Genomic DNA, 19,888 nt, shown 5'->3' with positions numbered 1-19,888 from the left:
GAGAAAGGATTGTTTAAGAATGGAAATGAGTGATTTCATCCTTTCTCATGTAGTTAAGATTCTTTTCCTGAAATCTGTATTTTTAGAAAGTTGTAATTTTTAAATGATGCTTCTTGATGGTTTAACACACTCACATTCCTTGAACCCACTGGGGCAGCTAGGCTACCATCTCTTCCATTTGCAAAGTGGTAATACAAAGTTTTCAGGTTCTGTGACTGTCAGAACAGCTCTCGGATTTAGAGAAAGCGCTTATAATTATCCACATTCTTCAGATGAAGGTGCTGAATTGAAATTCCAGGGAAATGACTTGCTATACAGCTACACAGTTGAGTCCTAGTCCTACTTAATCTTCTTTATGAAATACCTGGTAATGGCGTTTCCAAACAGAGGAGAAAGACACCTACCATCAAAGACTGGTAGAACCTTCAATACAATGCTGTTTATGCTGCTTCCGAAAGGTAAGAGAAGATAGCAGATTTACATACGAGATTGTTGTGGGCAGAATAATAGCCCTCAAAGATGTTCATGTCCTTATCCTCAGAACCTATGAATATACTAGATTACACAGCAAAAGGGACTCTGTGGATGTGATTAAGTTACGGATCAAAATAGGAAGATTATCCTGATGTTTCTAGGTAGGTCCAGTGTAATTTGTAAGGTCCTTAAAAGATGGACAAGGGAGGCAGAAGAGTTAGAACCTAGAGATAACAGTGGGAGGAGACTCAGCCTGATTTTGCTGGCTCCGATGGTGGAGGTGGCCAAGGGCCAAGGAACAAGGGCAGCCTCCTCTGGAGGCTTCAGAAGGAATGGGCCTGATCTTAGCCCAGAGACTAATTTCAGACTTCTAAACTATAGCACCATAAGGTTATTCATTTCTGGTTTTTTAAGCGTGTGGCAATTTGTTACAGCAGCCACAGAAAAATAACAGATTATTACACTTTACACTAATAGCCCTTACTTTTTGCAAATAGAAGCCTTTACACTGCAAACAAATTAGTAGGTTTTTCCTTTGTCCCAATTAAAAAATGTAATCAATGGGGAAAATAAAAATCAATATTAATTTTAAATATGTATGTAAATGTATTCACATCATGCATGTATAAACATACACCTTTTATTTATCAACAGTAAGTTTCAGATGATTTGCTGCTTTTAATATTATAATTAAGAAAAAAAGGAAAAAGAATCCTATGTTATAAGAAAACTATAGATGAGAAAGATTTGTTCTGAAATCGCACTGAATCTAAACATTTTCATCACCTTGCTGGCATCTAGTAGACATTTTTTCCCTCTTGAAATCACTAGAGCACAAATATCAAACAATGTTACAGTATTTTAGCAGCATTCTGTTTGCAACCAGCATAGACCAAGGAATGTCAATCTGGTCCAATTCAACAGCAACTTTGAACAGAGCCCGACTTTGTTCTGACATAGCCCACAGTCTTTTATGGAAGACCTTTCATAGGAAAGGGACCATGAGCTCAGAGTCCCGTGTTTGTACCACCTCCTCAAAAAAGACAGAAGAGAATCCTGTGATGCCAAATCACCTGGAAACATGTTCAAAAGTGGGAGACCAGCATGTATGAAGGCCCTGGAAATGTGTCCAATCAAAATTCTTGATTATTTCTAAGCCGTGAATTTCCAGTATTCATGTATCTTGTCTCTTTCCAGTACATAGGTTGGCTGATACGTCTAGGTTATATGTGCCTGGTTATATATCCAAACTGTAGAAGCCTCTGGTTTTTCTTGAAAATAATAGCAGAAACCCATTTCTTCTTCCTGTCTTGAAAGAGAAGTGCAGGTATATGTGGTCTAGAGTAGACAGGTGTAGGATAAGCTTCTTTTCTATGGGAAAAAAAAAAAAATCTATTTTCCTTTGCAATGGTCTTTGAGAGGCTGGCTGAGCCAGAAGTCAAGAAAATGCCCATGCTCGACAGTTAATGATGAGTGTTTATTCTTTGGTAGGCACTATGAAACATTATTTGAAGATTGCGATTTTTTGTTTCTATAGAGATGAGTACATTTAAACAAAATGCTAGCAAGTAGTCCCTAGGTAGTCTATTTGGTTGGACAGTTCCCTTTTTGGTTTCCTGCAACTCTGAAAAGAAACTACTACCAAAGCTGGGGAAACATCTGACTTCAACCAATATTGTTCCTTTGATTTGCAACTTCTAACGGGGCAAAACATACACAAGATTTCCTTTTAGCAAGCTAATCCGAGTGCCAGTTCCAGGACCAAGAGGCTGTTTAATCTGTTGAAAGGCAGCATTCTCAGAACCTTCCCTGGCTCAGAGATTTCAGGTTTGGAGGCAACATAATGAATAGATGCTTTGAGAAGGGGAACAGTCTCTTTATTTGAATGAAACCTCCAAGGAACAAATGCAGCATGAAAGCAGAGAAAGTTTTATTTGGGTGGTGGGGGGAGATAAAAACTCGTTTTTGAAAGGGACTCTGTATTCAGTTAGGCAAACCTCTAGGTCCTAAGAGCTATGTTGGTGCCTAGCAGCTGTGTGCTGTGAGGTAGGGGGCATTTGTGACAAGTAGGCTGGGTCCCTGGGGCACAAAGTCACTGCCAATGCCTGTTCAGGGGTCCCTTACACAGTGACTGTGACTTTATTGCTTTTGTATCTGCTTACTTGTTTCCTTGCTAGTTTCCCTTCACTTTCATGTAAAGTTTTATTTTTGAGAATTTCACTTTTGTGTGCATGCTAAGTCTCTTCAGTCACATCTGACTTTGTGACCCTATGGACTATAGCCTGCCAGGCTCCTCTGTCCGTGGGATTCTCCAGGCATGAATACTGGAGTGGGCTGCCACGCCCTCCTCCAGGTGATATTTCCGACCCAGGGATGGAACTTGGAATCGCTTACATCTACCTGAATTGGCAGGCGGGTTCTATAGCACTGGGAAGCCCTCAGTTTAGCTGAGCTTTAGCAAAATGAGGACAGGAATTTCAGTTTATAAACGATGTAGGACAACAGGAGAGGGAAAGAAGCAGGAATGTGGAGATTAGTGAGAATCCAAACAAGAAAAGCAGCCCCCAAAGCAAGGTCAAGGGTTTCCCGTGTCAGCCTTTTACACAGGTTATCTTCTTATCGCACCCGTATCTCATTGACAGAATGAGGCCAACAGCAAGATGGGCCTGCGCTCACACAGCTCACACCTGGAAGAGCTGGGAGGTGAAGCCAAGTCAGTTTTATCCCAGTGTCTACGCTGCAGAAACCCATGCCACCTGCTCTCTCCTCCTACAGACATCACGGCTGACACTGTGGGAGAGATAATATTCTGTTGAATTAAAGTTCATTGAGAAAAATGCTTCTACGCCCTCCTCGGTTGTCAGGAGCCAGACTCAATCTTATGTATTTCCAGAAATAAGTGTTCACAACGTCCTTCTGAGATGACACGTTAGCATCATGTACCATGCTTGGTCTGAACTGACTTTTTAAAAAGCAACTTTGGGAAAATGAAACATTTGGCATCGAGGAACTGCCCTTCTAGGACTGAGACAAACATATAAGGAACACAGGTAGCAGTTAAAGTCCAAGTAGGTAAACGGAGAGCAGTCTACTCCCGTGGAGGGCATTTACCCCTAGGAACTAGCTTCACAGGTGGTGGAAGAGCTGCGAAGCTAAAGAGACGACGCGGAAGTCACTGGATGCTAGCCAAGCAGGCAGCCCTCAGGAGTGGGGACAGGAGGAGGAGGAAGCATTACTAGTCAGATGTCTGGTGGGAGCTGGATCTCCGAGGGTCATCCCTTCCTACAGGACCAGGCACACGAGTGCAAGACTTTCCCGTATTCAATCTCCCTCTAACCATAAACCAGAGAAATAAGAAAAAGAATGTCACTTTATAAATGATTAAACAGAAGAGAGAAAGAAGGAGCCTGTTGAGATGATAAAAGCTAGAAAACCAACCCTAAAGGCAAAACCAAGGACCTGCGGAGGTCAGACTCCTTGTGATGCACAATGGAGCACAGAGAGGGCAAAGTATTGCTTAGAGGACAAACAGCCCAGGACTCCCACAGAGGGTGTTTGCTGTGGCCACAGAGTGGGCGCAGGGCTGCCCCCTGTTCCCCTCCAGCTCTCTCACCCTCTCTTACTCCATATCTCCCCAGCCACACTTCCTGCTGGGCTCAGGCAAGGAAGCTGGACAGTAGATAGCACAGAGTGGACCTTCACTGATGCTTCCTGGGCTGTTCCCAGGACTGCTCTATAGTTTGATTTCAAGCCAGAAAATGTATATCACAAATGAAGCCTAGAAGAAACAGACCCCCTCTCCCATTAAATGTCATACGTTTTAATACATCAATCATGTTCTGAGGACAAAAATTCTTCCTCCCTACCTGGGTATGAAAGAATCTGAATTGGGCTGTGAAAACATGATCCTCAAAAGCTAGGCAGAGAGGACAGATAAAGGCAGAGGTATTCAGCTTTCTCTCTGCTTTTCTTGGCTTTCTCCCCTGAAGACTTCCCTCAGGAGTGACCGTAATTGGTTTTTGTTTGTTTCTGGAGAGGAGATGCATTCTAGTGCTTTTTATTATGTTTATATTACTACTGAAAAGGAGAGACAGTAAGGGAAAATATTCCTTTTGGCACCAGAGCCAATTCAGAAATACTAATCAGGTGATGAAAATACGAATTTAGCCTCTATTACAAGATGCACAATAACTCCCCAGTAGATCATAATGAGGTATAAGGCACTGTAATAGGCTTCATGAAAAACCATATTCAGGCCCTTTTCAAAGGGTGTAATTCTTTTTACTCCAGTATTTGCTCATAGAAGCCTTTTGCAAGGCACAGCATTTTAAGCCAAGAGATAAGAATAACAAGGTAGATTGGGACACAAAGCTCATGGCAGAACTCTGGCAACCCAGCATAATCAAAAGTCATATAAGCCCACATCCAATTCACGTATTTAATGAAGGCATATTGTGTGCAGAGCAATATGCTCGGCTAAAGGACAGACTCTGATAAAGTACCTGGTTTAAATGTGCCCTAGATCTTCGGGGGAAAGTAGAACTTCTTATGAGTTAAACAATTATTGAGAATCTGAGTCAATGAATAAATGGATTTTGAATTCATCTTTTCTCAGTTCAGGTGAGAAGATCTTTAGGAAGTAAGAAGAAACATATTTAACTTTTTTTTAGTGAAAATGATATGCTTTTTAGGAGTTACATTCCTTTATTTTGGCATTGTGGAAAAATATAACTGAAGTCTAAGAAATTTATGTCTCTAAATCGCAGCAAGATACTCTATGACCCACCTCCTAGATTAATGGAAATAAAAACAAAAATAAACAAGTGGGACCTAATAAAACTTAAAAGTTTTTGCATAGCAAAGGAAATTATAAACAAGATGAAAAGACAACCCTCAGAATGGGAGAAAATAATTGCAAATGAAGCAACTGACAAACGGTTAATCTCCAAAATATATAAGAAGCTCATATACCTCAATATCAGAAAAACAATCTAATAAAAAAATAGGCAGAAGACCTAAACAGACTTTTCTCCAAAGAAAACATACAGATGGCCAATAAACATGAAAAAATGCTCAACATGTTCACTATTAGAGAAATGGAAATCAAAACTACAATGGTATCACCTCATACCAGTCAGAACAACCATCATCAAAAAATCTACACACAATAATAAAAGCTGGAGGGGACAGAGAAAAAAAGGAACCCTCCTGTTCTGTTGGTGGGAATGTAAATGGTAATAGCCATTATGGAAAACAGTATGGAGATTCCTTACAAACCTAGGAATAAATATATCACATGAGCCAGCAATCCCATTACTGGGCATATACCCTGAGAAAATCACAACTCTAAAAGGGACATATACCATAATATTCATTGCAGTAATATTTACAATAGCCAAGACATGGAAGCAACCTAGATATCCATTGACAGAGGAATGGATAGAAAATTTGTGGTACATTTATACAATGGAATATTACTCAGCCATAAAAAGGAACAGTTGTAGTGAGGCAGATGAACCTACAGCCTCTGGTACAGAGTAAAGTAAGTCAGAAAAAGAAAAACAAGTATCATACACTAATGCATATATACGGAATCTAGAAAAGCAGCACTCAGGAACCTACTAGAGAATGGACTTGTGGACAGAGTAGGGGAAGGTGAGGATGGGACAAACTGAGAAAGGTGCATTGACATATATACACTATCGTGTGTAAAATCAGGCTTCCCTGGCAGCTCAGATGGTAAAGAATCTGCCTGCAGTGCAGGAGATCTGAGTTTGATCTCTGGGTTGGGAAGATCCCCTGGAGAAGGGAAGAGCTCCCCACTCCAGTATTCTTACCTGGAGAATCCCATGGACAGAGGAGCCTAGCAGGCTACAGTCTATGGGATCACAAAGAGTTAGGTGCAGCTAAGCAATAAACACTTTCACATGTGTAGAATAGTTAGCGGGCAGTTGCTAAATAACACAGCAGCCCAATCTGGTGCTCTCTGATGACCTAGAGCCTAGAGCTGGGGATGTGGGGAGGAGGGGGAGGCTCAGGAAGGAAGGGTTATATATATAAAAATGACTAAATATAACTGTCGTATGGCAGAAACCAACACAAAATTGTAAAGCAATTTTTGAACAATTAAAAATAAATAAAAAAGAAATGTATGTCTCACAATAATTATGATGAGTACCATTTTTTGGTTGACCAGATGAAATTAAAAGAACTAAATCAGACTCATACTGATGTCATCACTCTGGAATAACTCTGTAAGTTTCCCATTTGTTAAACAACGGAGAATTCATCTATAGCCCTCTTTGGCATCTATCAACAGGTCTTGTTTTTTTTGGTTGGTGGTGTTGTTTTTAAGTTTTCCCTAATTCAAAACTGACTTGTAGATTTCCAGTTTCAGCTTCAACCTGTAAAAATGGTCACTTCTGCTGTTACAAGAAAAAGCTGAACAAGTAAAAACAACTTCTCTCAGGTTCATCAGAGAACTGACTATGTCAAGAAAACTGTCACCCTGAAATGTGGCAAAACAGGAGAATCCAGTCATGGCTGACATTTGTCTGCCTGGATTGGGAGCCACATATAGGTAGGAATACTTAAACAGTGTTAAATTAATTAAACCAGGAGGCCACTAGATTGAGGTGGTTCTAATGCCTAGAGGCCTGTGTAAGCAAACCAAAATCTCAGCCTGTAACTGCCTCAGGGTTCTAAGGTTGAAACTCAAAGAGCACAACCATAGCCAAGCAGGCTTTACACTATGGCCAATCAGTAATTTCCTAATTTTGCCTTCCTTTTCTCTATAAAATTACTCCTCTAGCTCCCACTGGTGGAGTGCGCCTAACCACTTCCAGTTTGGTGCTGCCAGATTTGAATCATTTTTTGCTTAAATAAACTCTTAACATTTTTATTATGCCTCAGTTTATCTTTTAATTATGGTAATTTTAATGAAATTTCCTGGAGGTTGAATGTGGAGTAGCTTGAGACTGAGAAACTTCTGGGGGGTGATCTTAGGTGGGCCCCACAAGTTTGTGGGTTTTACCCCCAGGAATGCCACAAGAGTCTTATGGTAACAATTCTCATGGCTCTGGCAGGGGGAGGAGAAGAGTGAGCATTATGATATATATCCAAATAAATATAACACAGCCAAGCCTACTCTCCAAGGACTTTGAGAGTTTTATCCTACCTGGGGGAAGGGCATTTTTTTGTCTTAGCTTCCTCCAGCCTTCCTGTCTCACCTAAGGGAAGAAAAAGCAGCTAAGAAACAGTTGTGAAAGTCCCATTGCAAGGACATAGGCCTACCAAATGACTGAGATTTAACCATAAGATTATGGGACTGCCCTTCCCACAAATGACCCTCACCATGCCAATATAAACATAGTGGATTACAGCTGAAAGAGATTCCTATTCAGACTCTATCTAAGGAGGAGATCTCAGGGAAACCCGAACACAGCAGAGAAGACAAAAGCAAGGACATTAGATGAACCAGAAGACTCTGCAATCTATATAGCTATAGCAAATATTAAACATAGTCCAACTTCTAGCCAGATTAACATAAAACCTCACTCTGAAGGCTTATTTATCTCAGTTTCTATTACCCAATACATCATGCCTGGCTTTCAACCAAAAATTACAAGGCATGCTAGAAGTTAAGGAAAAACAGAGTCTGAAGAGACAAAATAAGCATCAGAGCCAGACTCAGACATGACACAAATTTTGGAATTGTCAGATGGGAAATTCAAATGAACTGTGATTAATATGTTAACTATGGAGTAGTATTCCACTAATAATACTAATAAAAAGTAGGCAATATGCAAAAATACATTTTGTAACATAAGCAGAGAAAGAAAAACTTAAAGAAATATCTTCCTTCCTTCTCCTTCCTCCACAGACCAACCTCAGAGAAGGAAGAGCAGAAAGCAGATGGGAACTGGAGAAGGCAGACCATACCCCTCTAACAGTGCTGGAACCACCAGCCCAGTCTCTTCAGAGATTCAACCCTACCAAAAGCTAGAAGTTCAAAAAAATGGACCTATCAAGTTACCGTGGATATTAACAAACTTATTCTAAAGTTTATATAGACAAGCAAAACATTCAGAATAGCCAAGACATTTTTGAAGGAGAAGAACAAAGCTGAACTGATGCTACTCCACTTTAAGACTTACTATAAAGCTACTGGAATCAAACAGTGTGGTATTAGCAGAAGAGAAATATTGAGTTGGCCAAAAAGTTCATTCAGGTTTTCCTGTACAATGTTATGGAAAAACCCAAACTTTTTTGCCAACCCTATAGATCAACAGACCAGAAAGCCTAGAAATACACCTACATAAATACAGTCAATTGATCTTTGACAAAGGAGCAAAGACAAAACAATGGAGCAAAGATAAGATAGTCTTTTCAATAATGGTGCCGGGACAACTGATGTCCACATGTTAAAAAAAATGAATCTAGACACAGATATTATATTTTTCACAAAAATTAACTCGAAATAAACATAAATTAACATAAAATACAAAGCTGAAATAAAACTAGAAGGTAACAGGAGAATACCTACATGGCCTTGGATATGGCAATGACCCTTTTTTTTGAGGTTGGGTCAGCCAATCTAGAGTGTCTATCACCTATTGATTATTTTCTATATAGTAGACAGATCACCCAAGGATCCTACAATGTAGGAAAGTGAGAGGGTAAGTGGGTGCCCACAGCCTCAGTGCTGTGAAGAGGGGCACAGGATTGAAGCCCAAGACTGTCTGGTCTCAGAGCGCCTGTCTTCCTACCATGCCTTGGGATCTCTAGGTTACCAGTTTATTATGAAAGGAGGTCACTCAGGAATAGCCAGACAAAAAAGATACATAGAGCAAGGTATGAGGGAAGTGGTGAAGAGTTTCCATACCGTCTCTGGGTGCACCACTGTCCTGGAATCTCTATGTGTTCACTAACCTGGAAGTCTGGCAATGACGTTTCAGATACAATACCAAAGGCACATAAGCCGTGACAGAAATAATTGATAAACTGAACTTTCACTAAAACCAGAATCTTCCGCTCTGTGAAAGACAATGTCAAGAGAATGAGAAAACAAGCCACAGACTGGGAGAAAATATTTGCCCCAAACACCTGTAATAAAAGACTGTCACCCAAACTATATAAAGAACTCTCAACACTGAAAGAGAAAACAACCTGTTTAAAAAAGTGGACCACAGACCTTAACACACACCTCACCAAAGAAGGTATACAGGTGGAAAATGAGCAAATGAAAAGATGCTCCCCATCACATGTTACCAGGGAAATGTAAATTAAAACAAAAAGATACCACTACACACCTATCAGAATGGCCAAAATTCAGAACAGTGACAAGCCCTAAATGCGGACAAGTTTGTACAGCAGCAGGGACTCTCATTCATTGTTGATGGGAAAGTGAAATTCTGTAGCCACTTTGGAAGACATTTTGGCAGTTCCTTACAAAACTAAATATGCTCTTATCACATACGATTTAGCTATCAAACTCCTTGGAATTCGCCCAACTAACTTGAAAGTGTATGTCCACATAAAACCCTGCATGCAGTATGTACAGCAGTTTTATTCATAACTGCCAAAACTTAGAAGCAATCAAGATGTCCTTCAATAGGTGAATGTATCAATAAACTGTGGTACACCTTTATTCAACACAAAAGGAAATGAGTTATCCAGCCATGAAAAGATAGGAGGAATGCATATTTCTAAGTGAAAGAGGTCAATCTGAAAAGGTTACAAACTATATGAGTCCATTAGATTGGACAAAACTAAGGAAAAACTTAGCAAAACCAAGGAAACAATGAAAAGATGAGTAGCTGTCAGGGGCTGGGGGCATGGATGAACAGGCAGAGCACAGAGGATTTTTAGAGCAGTGAAAATACTCTGTATGGTATCACAATGATGAATGTATGTCATTATACATTTGTCCAAAGCCAGGGTGAGCATTAATGTAAGCTACGGACTTTGGGTGATAATGATGTGTCAGTGCAGGTTCATCAGTTGTAACAAAAGTGTCCTCTGGTGGGAAATGTTAACAGGGGATGACATGCATGTTCAGGGGCGGAGGGTATAAGGGACATCTCCGTGATCTCTGTGCCTTCCCCTCAATTTCGCTGTGAATCTCAAGCTGCTCTAAAAAAATAGTCTTAATTTAAAAATGGACATGACTAATCCTTAATAAATGAAGTAATATTTTTTAGGGCCTAAAGTGACAAAAAATTTATGGATTAAGACTGAATGTTGTTATGGTTGCTAAGTACCAGTAGAAAAGAACACATTCAACTCAACACAGTTAACAGTGATTACTTAGGAGACGGGATTATTTCAACCATAATTTTCATGTGTATATGTCACTGAGTTGAGACTCCTCAATCCAACCAAATAAATAGACATGTTCATATTTTTTTTAATTGTGGTAACTGAAGTCTATAGTTTGGTCTCACTATAGTTTAGTCTCCGAGTCTGACTATTCGGCCAGGCTTACAGAGCCGAAGAAACTTAAGTGTACTAAAGGCTGCTTGGTGAGTCCATAAAGCTGGAACAAAGAGGTCACAACAAGAAAAGTGCTGCCCAGATGCTTCTGCTGAGTGGGGTGGGAGTACTATTCGCTAGCAGGTGCTAGCAAATGGTTCAAGTTCCTCCCCAGCATTTCCTAATGTGATGCTGGAAGATGGTATGTTTGTAGGATGAGCAAGCCTTATTCTACACAGTAAAGATTGCTTCTGATTTCATCTGGTGGTGGGTAAAATCCTCTGTTAGATACTAAATCTTTCTTCTAATATATGGGATCTTCTGAGTGTCACTTCCTAGGAGGCATGTCTACATAGCTACTAGACATGCCTAAGCCAGATATTTGGTGGCAAAAACTAAAATGTTAATTTTTTGGAGAGGTACTCATTCTTAACAGTTGGAGTATTCTAAGTTCTTATACAAAATGGTTCATTTTTTCCTTATAAATTGGCCTGATCAGGCACAGATTTTCTCTTCATGGTCATACCAACATATTATTATTAAATTCTCATTTCAGTTATAGGAGCTAAGAGATGAAAAATAAGCCAACCATATTATTGCACAGAGGCCACTGTCCACTGTGGTATATCTACCCTCACAAACCATAATTTTCATGGAAATATAAACTCTGTGATAGATTAGTAAACCCCCTTTCCCTCCTCTGCTTACAAATCTAAGCCTTGGACTCATGATTCATCCCTTCTTCCATTACAAGAAATTCTGTCCACAAAGTCCAGAGTTGGACCAACAGCTCGTATAACTGAACACACACACACACACACACAAAACCCAACCCAATCGAAAAATGGGCAGAAGTTCTATATAAACATTCTTCAGAGAAGATATACAGATGGCTGGTAAGCACATGAAAAGATGCTCAACATCACTAATTACTAGCGAAATGCAAATTAAAACTACATTGAGGTATCACCTCATACCAGTCAGAATGGCCATCATTAAAAAGTCTACAAATAACGAATGTTGGAGAGGGTATAGAGAAAAGGGAGACCTCCTACACTGCTGGTGAGAATATAAGTTGATGCAGTCACTGTGGAAAACAGTATGGTGGTTCCTCAAAAAACTAAAAATAGAAATACCATATGATCCAGCAATCCTACTCCTGGGAATATACCTGATGAAACCATAATTTTAAAAGATACATGCACCTGTATGTCTATAGCAGCACTGTTCATAATAGCCAAAACACGGAAACAACCTAAGTGCCCATGGATAGATGAATGGATAAAGAAGGTGTTGTGTATATGTGCATACACACATACACACAACGGAATACTCTCAGCCACACAAATTAACAAAATAATGCCATTTGCAGCAACATGATCAAACTAGAGATTATCATACTAAGTGAAGTAAGTCAGAAAGAGAAGGACAAATATCATGTAACTTATACGTGGAATTTAAAATATGGCACAAATGAACCTATCTGAACAGAAACAGAGATCAGATTTGTGGTTGCCAGGGGGTAAGATGAGGGATGGACTGGGAATTTGGGGTTGATAGATGCAAATTATTACACTTAGAATGGATAAACAGCAAGGTCCTACTGCATGGCACAGGGAACATATCCAATCTCCTGGGATAAACCATATTGGAAAAGAATATCAAGAAAGTATATATGTGTAAAACTGAGTCACTCTGCTGTGCAGCAGAGATTGGCACACCATTGTAAATCAACCATATTTGAATAAAAAATGCAAAGTCCAGAATTAAGCACTGCCTCTTTTCCCATTCCAAATTTGGGAACAGTGTGTCGAGCACTTTTGGAAACAGTGAATATAAGATTCAGAGACATGGTTCAGGTCTTAAAACTTCAGTGAATTGGTGCTTATCAATATACAAATCTAATAAAAACCATCACATTTCCTTTTAGAATCTCCAATTTCCATTTGGGCATGGTAGATTCTGGAAGATAACATTTATTTAATACTTAAAAATAGGATGAATATAGAAAAGCTACGGTTGAAACTCCACTTTCCTGGAAGCCAGGGAACGGGGCTCCTGCTGGGTCCACTCCAAAGGCAGATAAGTGGTTTACATAACGTGCTTCAGAAAAAGCTTTTGCACTGAAGATGCTAATTGGCATATACAAGCCAATATCAATATGTATTCTGTCCCCTACTCCTCTCCCTTTCATAAATGTTATGTACGTACATTGGCTTGACCATGCTTCTCTTACTTAATATCTCTTAAAGAGCCTTTCATATTAGAACATAAAAAACTACCTCATCCTTTTTTTTGTTGCTACATGCACTTTTGGGTAACTGCATGGTATGCTATTGTATGGTTATGCTATAATTTGCTTCACAATAATCGATAATATGTAGTATTGTTAACCTGAGTCTGCTGTATGTGCGTACATGCTAAGTCACTTCAGTCGTGTCTGACTCTTTGTGAATCCATGGACTGTCGCCCACCCAGCATCTCTGTCCATGGGATTCTCCAGGCAAAAATACTGGAGTAGGTTGCCATTTCCTCCTCCAGGGGATCTTCCCAACCCAAGGATGGAACCCATGTCTCTTACATCTACCTACATTGGCAGGTAGGTTATTTACCACTAGCATCACAGCCCAGATGAGAAATTATGGGATACCCTATTTCTATCATCTCTGGGTTCTTAAAAACCCAGGATTCTCATTGTGGAAGGAAAAAAGACATAGCTTTGAAATAATGACCAACCAGTAGCAATGAACATCTTGAATTTTGAAATCAAGTCTTCTTAAGAGAAATGGCTGATTCCAGGGATAAGAAATGTATAAGATGAGCCTGGACTATCTTGTCATGAAAACTAGGAAGAAAGCTATCAAAAATTACAAGCGTTATGTCAAAAATGACCCAGAGCTACCTTGGGTACACAGAATCATAGATATTTTAAAGCAAAAAGGGCAGAGAAGTGATCTCATCACTAATCCACCTATTAAGCACTGCCTATCTGTCCAACACAGCACTAATTTTGCTGAGGAAATAAAAGACACGACGGTATTATCTATTATTTCTCTGCCTGTGCTGTCCAATATATTAGTCACTAGTCACATGCAGTCACTTCCATTTCAATTAATTAAAATAAAAAATATTTATTTCTCAGTCTCATTAGCGATGTTTCAAGTACTCAACAGCGTACATGCCTTGTCTCAGCCATGGTCAGCTCCTGTCTAGGACCATGAGCGTGTCCTAAGAGGTCTATAAGCTTCCATCCCCATCATTCTCAATTTCATGGTCCAGAATGACCCAACAACTAATATGGGTCAGATGTCACTCTGCCTAAACCCCTGCAATGGCTTCTCCTCGCACTCAGAGTGAAAGCCAAATTCATACAATATAGTCAGTCTGGCTCCTTGTCACCTCTCTGATCTGACGCCACTCTCTCTTCCTCTGCTCAGTCCACTCCCCACTCTCTTCCTGCTTGGATACGTTCTTCCCTGTACCCCCAGGGCTCACACTCTGTCCTCCTCCAAGTCTCCACACCTGTTCTGCCCATCCTAGAGTGTAAGGTATCACTGCCCCAAATCTGGCATTCTCTATCCCTCTTCCTCTAGTGCTTATCATATTTGACAGTTTATGCATTTGTTTCTTATCTGTTTTCTCCACTGAAATGTTAGCCCTGTGAAGGCAAGAACTTGGTTTTGCTCACTGTTCTACCCCCTCTCATGACATGCAGCTGCTACTCAAGTGTTTACTGAATGAATCAAGAATTTCTTCATGGGTTCATTTGCTCTAGCAGGCCATCAGTGTTTGAGTGAAGAGAAGACTCTCTATGAGAGCTGGTGAGGGGTAACTTATACGAAGGGATATTGAGAAGGAAATGACTGCTGGTTTCCACTGCCATGAAGAAATGATTTCAAGGCCTTGCAAATGAGCATAAGCTTTTTAAGAGACAGGACCATTAAATAATGCCTCGCTTCCTGCCTTTTTTAAAAGAAAGGACTAGTGTTTGTGTTTGATAAAATGAGGAATATAATGAGTGCTTCTCAAATTTTAATATCTGTATGAATGACATGGGAATCTCATTAAAATGCAGATTTTTACTCCATTAGTCTAGAGTGTGACCTGAGAGTCTCCATTCCTGTCTAGTAATGTTGATGCTACTGGTCTGTGAACCACACTTTGAGCATCAGGGAATTAGATAACTACGAGGAGCATCCTTTGGATCTGTAATTTCATAACTCCTTCCTTGCTAATGGAAGAAAGAAAAATGAAAGAAAAATGTCAGTGTTTCCTAAAAATTGAGTCTAGTTGATACAGTGATAAGGTCATCACCTAACAAGATTAATATTACCCAAATAAACCTGTATGTTTTCTGGTTAAATGAATCATTTTCCAACCACTTTTATTTTTGTTTTATGAATACTCACGTACTTCACAGGAAAATGAAATATTTATGATTTATTAAAGAAAATTAATTTGGCCTGTAAGAGTTATCTGAATGTTATACTTAATATTCACAAATAACATACTTCACAATTTCTAAATTACAAATAACTTATCTCAACCAAATTCATTATATAAATATTTAATAAAGCCTCTCAAGCATAGGTATAACACAACATAATCCTTTTATTACTTTCCTCAGGGAATAAGGTGAAAAAGTCACATTCAATATTTATGAAATTAGTATTCGAAAATGAAGGAGTGTTTAAAATGAGAATCTGAATATCAGTAGCATAAAGTATTTTCAGAATTTGATGGGTATCTCAATCTGCATTCTTACTCTAGCTAGTGAAGGCAGAATAGGGATTTCTTAATAAGAAAAAACTCTGGAAAAGCCAGAGAGACAGGAGAAAGGATGACTCAGCAGGGGACAAGGCTCAAACCACACTGCAGGTTCCCTCAGGCCAAGCCTCATGGCCTCTGCCCCGGTACATCACTGCTGCTCACAAAGCACACAGGACGGCTCCCAGAAACTCTGCCACTGCTCACCCCCAAACCCACCTCTCCCCTGCTACCTTCAGCAAAAGATGGATTCTGCAAAGAGAGGCAGTTTGGGTCACATACTTGGGTTTTAATTGTAGGACTGGACTTCTAAAAACCAGACTTTGAAAAACCCTGAAGTTCACATTCCCACCCTACCCCAAAAAAGGGAGAAATGGCTACCAACCGGGGTTGTTAAAATCTAAGTGTAGGGAACAGATTTGTAAATATAAACATGTACATTTATATAACAAATAATCAAGATTACAGCTATCTTATATATTCTGAAAGAAAGGCAAAGTTCCCATCTTTTAAAATTTGAAAGTATTTTCAAAAATAACTCTTTGCAAGCCCATTTGGTAGAGATCAATCATCAAAATTATGTAACATAATCATACACTTATAATAACATACATATACACAGCAACCTATAATATAATGAACTATCATGTTATGTAAGTCTAGTTTGAATAAAAACATGTGTAAGTATCAACTTATTCCACGGACATTTGAGAATGTCCTCTGCACTGTGCTAAGCTGATTCATTAGAATTCAAAGGGGATTAGTCTGGTAAATGATGCTCAGTGTGGATAAGTGTGTTAGGTTTGGGCTACAAAATGTTTAAAAATGAGATTGACCCAATTAGAGAGACACCCTCTGATACAATCGGGGAAGTAATAAAGACTAGTTGAATCAGCCCACTACAGGTGATTTTTCTCATCCTGGTGCTTTAAAGATTCATAGTCAGAACATTAAATTAAACGATTTAAAGAACCATTAGGGCACTTCCCTGGTTGTACAGTGGAGAAGAATCTGCCTTCCAATGCAGGTGACATGGGTTCAACCCCTGATCTGGGAAGATTCCACATGCCATGGAGTAACTAAGCTTGTGTGCTATGACTACTGAGCCCGTGCTCTGCAACAAGAGAAGCCCCCCTTCCCCGTTCCCCACAACTAGACTGTGAGCAGCAACGAAGTCCCAGTGCAGCCAAAAATAAATAAGTAAAAAGAACCATTTGGGGAGATCAGTGATCAGGTAAGCGTATTTCTGAATCTCTTGATTTGAGAGATCTATGGATCACATTCCCTACAGGCATCAATTATGTTCTGAGTTGACCTTTGGGCCCCTCTGCAGATGCTAAATTTTCATTACCCCATTACTGCAAATTTTTCACTGCTTGTACCACAGTTATTTACATTATTTTTCCCCAAGTGCAAGACAAGCTCCTTAAAATAAAAAATTGTGTTCTTGTCATCTCAGAATCCCCATCGTGTTTTATTCACAGAGATTATGCATTACATATTTATTTACTATGTGGAGAAATCTCTGAGGTGCTTTTACTTGGCTGTGATATGAAAAGAATGGGAAGAATTTTCTCCTTTTCATTTCTGAAATTTCAGTTTTACTCTTCATGGTTAGATACAGAAAGGCTAAGTTTATTGGATGTTAGCTGATAATTTGTGGACTATTTTACTTTTCCTTCTTCCTTTCCAAGAATAACAATTCTTTTCAGTTCATATCTGTAAAACTGTATTTTAAGATCGGAAGGGAGAAACATTAATTTAAAGTTGACAGCTTTGTATTTCCTCTAGATCAAGGAAGTTCTTGAAAGCAGACTGTCCTAGACACATGAAACCATCCTTCTTTGTCATCTTGGCTTCCTCTTATTTTTCTCTTGATAGACGCAAGATCAGTTTTGAGTTTTCCCTGTATTGTTAAGTATTTCTGAATGTTTTCAGGCACTTATGAAAATTTCATACAAGTGATGGAACCTCCAAGATCCACATACATACATCCAAAATTCTACATGTAGTTAACAGACTTTCAGAGGTCCACTCACATATCCTAAATATAAAAATGTGTATTCCTAATACTCCAGAAACCCACTGTGAGACAAAAGCTCAGAAGAAATATGTACATATATTGACCAAGAGGCATACACTAAATGTTCAGAGCACAGCCATTCACAATAGCTTACCAACCACAGAATAGACAATAGATTGTGGTACATTCCCATAATGGAATGAGAAGAAACAATTTACAGCTGCATACAACAATGTGGATAAACCTCACAAAGAAAAGAAAATGCAGTTTTGCTCAGTTGTGTCTGACTCTTTGCGACCCTTGGACTGTAGCCTGCCAGGCTCCTCCATCCATGGGATTTTCCAGGCAAGAATACTAGAGTGGGTTGTCATTTCCTCCTCCAGGGGATCTTCCCAATGCAGGGACTGAACCCGGGTCTCCTGCACTGCAGGTGGACAAACCTCACAAACACAATATTAAATGAAAGAAGCTGGATACGGAAGGTATTACCAGGTGATTTCATCTACTTAAAGTATAAAGACAGATTATCTTTAGTTGGAGGAGTGGCTAGAAGGAAACAGGTGCTTCCTTCTGGGGTGGTGGTGATGTTCTGTTTCTTGATTTGAGTACTGCTCACCTGGGTGTGTTTGTGAAAATGTACTGAATTAAATGATATGCATTTTTTAAAAAAATGTATACGCTAACTTTCAAAAAAAAAGAAGAAAACAGCTGTTTTAGAGTAAGAAAATAGCTCAATTTCATTAAAAAAAAAAACAGGGGCTTCCCTGGTGGCTCACTGGTAAAGAATCCACCTGCCAATACAGAAGACAAAGGTTCGATCCACAGTCCGGGAAGATCCCACATGCTGCGGGGCAACTGAGCCCGTGCCCCACAACTATTGAACCTGAGCTCCAGCGTCCATAAACTGCAACTACTGAATCCCACTCACTCTGGAGCCCGTGCTCCACAACAGGAGAAGCCACCACAGTGAGAAGCCCGCACACCACAGTCAGAGAAGAGCCCCTGCTCATCACAACTGGAGAAAAGCCAACCTGAGCTCCAGTGTCCATAAACTGCAACTACTGAATCCCACTCACTCTGGAGCCCGTGCTCCACAACAGGAGAAGCCACCACAGTGAGCAGCCCGCACACCACAGTCAGAGAAGAGCCCCTGCTCATCACAACTGGAGAAAAGCCAACCTGAGCTCCAGTGTCCATAAACTGCAACTACTGAATCCCACTCACTCTGGAGTCCGTGCTCCGCAACAGAAGCGACCACAGTGAGCAGCCCGCACACCACAATCAGAGAAGAGCCCCTGCTCATCACAGCTGGAGAAAAGCCCGCACAGCAGCAAAAACCCACCTCAGCCAAAAGATAAATAAAAATAAAGTTATAAAAAAAATCAGGAAAATATTCACCAACCTTCCATTATACATAGAAAAAAAGTAAAGGAGACCTTGGGATTCTCAAACAGCCTTTCAGTGGCATCCAGTCCTTTATGATCCTGACACAGAGCAGTCTGTAACCCTTAAATCTCCTGTAAGGCTGACTCAAAGGAAAAAAGAGAATGCATAATATGTTTGTACGCATGGAAAGCACCTGGCAAAAATGTTAGCATCAGCAACCTCTAGCGAGCGTGGCCTTCAAGACACTTGGCTAAAGAGTGAGCCTAGACCACCTAGCACCTTTAGACATATTCATTCATTTAGTGATTCTCGAACAGTCTGGAATACTGACTGCAAATGTCAGGTCTCTACTACTTAAGACACCATTATTGCCTCAAAGGTATGTAAATACATGAAAAATCAAAACAAAGAGAGTATTATAGTAAGTCAGCATAAAATTAATGTTCTCACAGGTATTTGATTTAAATACTAGCTATATCAGGCAAAGCATACCTTTTTCTGGGAGATCACTCTCAGTTCAGTTCAGTTCAGTTCAGTCGCTCAGTCGTGTCCGACTCTTTGCGACCCCATGAATCACAGCATGCCAGGCCTCCCTGTCCATCACCAACTCCCGGAGTACACTCAAACTCATGTCCATTGAGTCGGTGATGCCATCCAGCCATCTCATCCTCCATCGTCCCCTTCTCCTCCCACCCCCAATCTTTCCCAACATCAGAGTCTTTTCCAGTGAGTCAACTCGTCGCATGAGGTGGCCAAAGTATTGGA

The 19,888-nt window shown here is 39.9% G+C and overlaps 1 protein-coding gene across 5 annotated transcripts in view; it reads right to left on the bottom strand.

Annotated features, from left to right (window-relative positions):
- Window positions 1-19,888, bottom strand: part of RAPGEF4 (Rap guanine nucleotide exchange factor 4) — a 330,927-nt gene that overhangs the window by 101,491 nt on the left and 209,548 nt on the right. The gene's annotated exons all lie outside the window — the stretch shown is intronic.

This window comes from Moschus berezovskii, chromosome 2 (assembly GCF_049115385.1).
Source record: "Moschus berezovskii isolate FMDL1 chromosome 2, NW_MosBer_1.0, whole genome shotgun sequence".
In the NCBI taxonomy this organism is placed as follows: Eukaryota; Metazoa; Chordata; class Mammalia; order Artiodactyla; family Moschidae; genus Moschus; species Moschus berezovskii.
The sequence above is the reverse complement of the archived record's forward strand: the minus strand, read 5'-3'. Positions and strand labels throughout refer to the sequence as shown.